Source organism: Ochotona princeps, chromosome X (genome assembly GCF_030435755.1).
Source record: "Ochotona princeps isolate mOchPri1 chromosome X, mOchPri1.hap1, whole genome shotgun sequence".
NCBI classification, from domain to species: Eukaryota; Metazoa; Chordata; class Mammalia; order Lagomorpha; family Ochotonidae; genus Ochotona; species Ochotona princeps.
The window spans coordinates 11,540,553-11,545,550 of NC_080865.1; the positions used below are offsets into that span (position 1 = coordinate 11,540,553).

At 40.4% G+C, this 4,998-nt stretch overlaps 1 long non-coding RNA gene across 1 annotated transcript; it reads right to left on the bottom strand.

Moving 5' to 3' along the window:
- Positions 1-612: 612 nt before the first annotated feature.
- Positions 613-4,306, bottom strand: LOC131478622 (uncharacterized). The gene is made up of 3 exons (XR_009244591.1): positions 4,089-4,306; positions 3,813-3,954; positions 613-1,292 (listed from the first exon to the last, which is right to left on the bottom strand). It is a non-coding gene; the product is annotated as an uncharacterized LOC131478622 (long non-coding RNA).
- Between the last annotated feature and the right edge of the window lie 692 nt (positions 4,307-4,998).

Below are 4,998 nucleotides of genomic sequence, written 5' to 3' on the forward strand. Positions count from 1 at the left end.
GGTTGGCTGGGTGTTGCTTGGTGAGGGCCGGGCTCAGGTGGGATTGGCTCAAAGCCTGGGATGGGTGCAGGTCGGCTCCACCTGTCACTCATCCTCCTTGGCCCAGCGAGCTTGCCAGAGCATGTAATTCACCTGGCAACAGCAAGCCAAAGGAAAGCAGCCCAGCTGCGCCAGTACATTTCAAGCTGTTGCATGCATCACTTTTGCAACACCTCTTTCACCCCAGGAGAAGCTCACCTTTGAGCCTGAACTCCAAAGGTGGAGAAACAGACTCCACCTCTGGTAGGAAGCACTACAAACTCAAAAGGCAAGCTGCAAGGGTATGGGGAGGGGGAGGGGAAGAGATGGGGGTCATATTGCATCTAAGACAAAGGGGGAGAAAGGCTAGTTTCATTCTTGTTAGGGGGAAAATTATTGTAGACACCAACATTTGAAGATTAGCATTTTGTTTTTTTTCAAATACTCTTGACTGTGCTACGAGGAAAAATCTTTCTTATCAACCCTCTCCTCCCTGTCAAGCCACTTCCCACTAGCCGCAGCATGTCATGTAAGGAGGCAGGGTCATGTGATAATTTATGATGCAACTACATTCCAGGTTAATTTTTCACTAGCCATGTGACATTACACGAATCACTTAACTATACCTTGACTGTTTCACTTCTGGTAAATTGGTAAGTGATTAATATTATTATTATTACACATATGAATTTCAGGAACCCATGACTCTAAAAGCCAAGACACTAAAGCCATGCGGAGCCATCCCCAGCATGGCCCTGTTGTAAATTTTAAAGTATGGGTTTGCTTTCAGTCTTTCCAAAGGTTCTAGTGGTGTCCACTTAGGCAGCCCATGGGCCAATAAAAAGGAAAAGCTGTTTGAATTTTACCAGATCACAGGAATCAACTCAACTAATAGACCTCACTGATCCCTAACTCTCAATCTATGCTAATATGTTCATTCCATGGATGAACAGTTCCAATCATGGTTTTGTTTCTATTAAAGGTTTTTTTTTTTAAACAATATCCTCCTAATATCTTTCTTTGGCTTTGTTTCCTTGGGCTACCTTTTGACACTTTTTTAAGCTAAAAAGCACAGTCTTGGATGATGCATGACACGCGAGCTTTCCAAGAAACTCTAAGAAAAAAAATGACAAGTCTTCATTCATTTACATTGCATGGACTTGGAATGTGTGGCCATGTGGATACAGGATGAACGAGAACTTCCTGGTGGTATTATGGGAGGAATGCATCACACTCAGATTTTTCCAGGCTAAACTCTTTTTGTTGTTGTATATCTGAAATGAGGAGATAGGAAAGGTTAGAAAGGAAAGGAGGGGGGAAAAAAACCCCAGATCTTTGAGCTTGGATATATATATATATATATATATATATATATACAGTAGGGAAAAATAAGAAAGAAAATAAAGGTAGTATGGGCTAGCTTTGACTCAGCAGTTGACACAGCACTTGGGACACTCACACCCCTTGTCAGAATGCTTCGTTGTGACTGCTAACTCAGCTTCCTATCCAGCTTTCTTGCAATGCATACACTGGGAGGCTCAAGTAGCTGAGTCCTTTCCACCCATGCTGAAGATCCAGGTTGGTTCTGGATCTTGGTTTTGGCCTGGCCCAGTCCCCACTATTGTGGGCATTGGGGAAGTAAATTAGCAGGTGGAGGCTCTTTGTGTGTGTGTGTGTGTCTGTCTGCCTTTTTTTAAAAAATTGTAAAGCACTCTTAGAATGAAGTCAAATGACTGGATTTTGAAGAAAAATATTTATGAGCCACTTGGCCCCATGAAAGAGACAGCAGGCTGGAGATGTGAGGACACGCTCTGCCCCAGACAGCTGGATGTGCTTGGGCATGCTGTTGAACTTCTCCAACGTTACTTCCTTATCAGTAAAATGGGGACAATTTTTACCCTACAGAACTATTGGAAAGATTTATGGGAATAAGCTGTGTAAAATCCCTGGCATTGTGACTGGTGAGAAGCCAGTGCCTTATTCCAATAATACTGCCATTTCTCAAATTATTTTTGAAATGCATATTTTTTAGTGCCTTCAGATTTAGTTTGAGTTACTGTGGCAAGAAAAGTTTCATTACCTTAGAGTCATATTTCACCTTTGACATTAAAAAATACTCTCCAGATTGATCTTCAGACCTATTTGTCAAACATGGGTGACTTTTGAACATTTCCCCAAATTAACTCACCATTAAAGGACTGAAATGTCTTGCCATTCAGGATATTTTTAAAAATTACACAGCATGACTTTGGAGGCAAACATAACAATGTAAGAATCTCAAAAATGTTTGAGCAATGATTTCATCGATCTTGACATTAATGCAAAGCCTCATAAAGAGACTACCTGGAAAGGGCTGGAACTTCTTGGAAGTGCACATTCTAGGGGATTTGTTTAAAAGACACATCTATTTTTTATGGCTTTGTCTTATGCAAGTAATAAACTCTCAGGCTTATACCAGAAATGCTGAGTTTTCAGTAAAAAAAAAATGATGTCATTTTCTGATAGCACATTTCGTAAGAAATCAATTTATTATTGCCAAACATAAAGAAGAATTTATAAGAGCACAGCTGTTTTCCTTTTATCAGTTGTTGCAGAAAAGAAATCAAACCTTCAGATAGTTATAAAAATCCAGAAATGTATAGAATCAAAGTATGTGATCTAGGAAAATCATGGAGGATAACATGTAACGTAAAATAATAGCCCCTGAGTGGTCATAAGCAGGAGAAAGACACTTTCAAGAAGAACAACCAAAAAAAGAGAGTAAGCAAAACTTTTTAAAAATCTTACTGTGTTGGGGCCCAGAGAGATGGTCTTGCACGCCAATCTTCTTCCTGTGGCACTGACATCTGATATGGGCACCAGTTCATGTTGTGGCTGCTCTACTTCAGATCCAGCTCTTGATTATAGCCTGGGAAAGCAGTAGAAGATGGCTCAAGTCCTTGGGCCCTGCACCACATGGGAGACCCATAAGAAGTTCCTGGCTTTTGGTTTTGGATCAGCTCAGCTCAAGCCATTACAGCCATTTAGGGTGTGAACCGGAGGATGGAAGATCTCTCTCTCTCTCTCTCTCTCTCTCTGTTTCTCACTCTTCCTCTGTGAAAATTAACTTCTCAAATAAAAATAAATAACTCTCTGAAAAATCTTACTGTGTTTGATTTTTGAAAGCAGTTTTGTTGAGATCCAATTTACATAACACATAAGATCATTTGAACTGTACAAGTCAACGGATCTTTATACATTCAGAGTGTGTAATATCTCATTTTAGAACTTTAAAAAATATATTTTAAAATATATTGAAAAGTAGAGAGAATGAGAGTGAGAGAAACAGAATTTTCCATCCACTGGTCCACTTCCCAAATGCTCATAGCAGTCATAACTGGATTAGGCCAAAACCAGGGGCCAGAAACTGCATCTTGGTCTCCTACCTGGACGGTAGGGGATCCACACGACTAGGACAGCATCTGCTGCCTTTGCCGGTGCCTTGGCAGGGAAATGGATTAGAAACCCAGCAGCTGGAATATGAGTCATCATTTAGATAGAGGATGCTGCTGTTGGAAGTAGCAGTATAATTTGCTACGCCACTACACTGGCCCCAAGCTTCTTCCTCTTTAAGGCTGAGTGATATTCTGCTGTATAAACCACATTTTGAAAAAATCCATTCATCAGTTAGTGGGCATCTGGGTTGTTTCTCCTTTCTGGCAACTTTGGATAGTGCTGCTATGAACATTGTGCTTTTATTTCTCCTGGGTATAGACTTAGGGGCAGACTCATTATAGTAACTCTGTATTTGATACTTCGAGGAAGAGCCGAAGTGTTCGGCACAGTGGCAGCATCATTTTACACTTGTGCCGGCAACGTATGAGGGTTCCAGTTGCTCCACATCTGTTTGATTCTGTTTGAAATCAAACTTTCAAGACTGCTGACAGCCGATCCAGACTGTTAAGATGAAAAGAATGAGAAAGAGATAGTGCAAACACATCAAGTGTTTCAGGGCTGCTGACAGTGATGTGAGCCTGTTACATACAGTCAGGAAAAAAATGCAATGTAAAATAAAATATTTTAAACATTACCGTCATCAATCAAGATCTTGTCACCATCTGTTCTGTTGCACTTGTTGGAAAAGCAAGAGCAACTGCATGTCTCCGTCATGGGCAACATGCATATTCATATGTCGAGGTTTACATGTAAAGACAAAGCAAATCATGGCTATTAATTACAATGGAGGAAGAAAATTGGCAACCATTTATGATATTATTTCAATTTCATGCATTATCAACCTGAATATCCAACCACACTCTTCATTTCCTTGCTGACGATTCTGTTCCAGTTGGCCCCACTGCAGACTGCTGATCCGCTCACCCTAGATGCTCTGGCTTCCCCTGCCACTGAATACAGTCTGTACTCCTCACATCACTCATTTGGTGCCTTTTGGTATAAAATATTACCTGTGTTTGTTGCTTGATTTTTGATGCTTTCGTTTGGCACCTTGTGAACGCAGTCAGAAGATTAAATTTGTGTTAAGTGTCCCAAATCATCAACACAGCTTGGGATTATGATGTGAGAGTTTCACAAGTGCACTCAATTTATCTTTGTAGAGTGATTTAATTCAGGAGCATGACACATAATATTTCAGTCATGTCACAAGATGACAAGGCACAAATTTTTCGCTCCAATTTCTGGACCCTGAAAATAAACATTCCTCAAATATTCTCTTTTTAAAAACAAGAAGCTAATTTCAGAAATGTAGTATACACTGCTAGCCAGAAATAGATACTGACACCTAATCAAATGTCTTAGTCTTCCTCCATGTGTCTTTTTAAAAGATACATGTTACTTTTGTTGGAAAGGCAATTTTATAGAAGTAAGGAGAGACAGAGAGAAAGATCTCCCATGTGTTGGTTCACTCTTTACGTGGCTGCAATAGCCAGAGTTGAGCCAATCTGAAGACAGGAGCCAGGGGCTTCCTCCAGGTCTCCCATA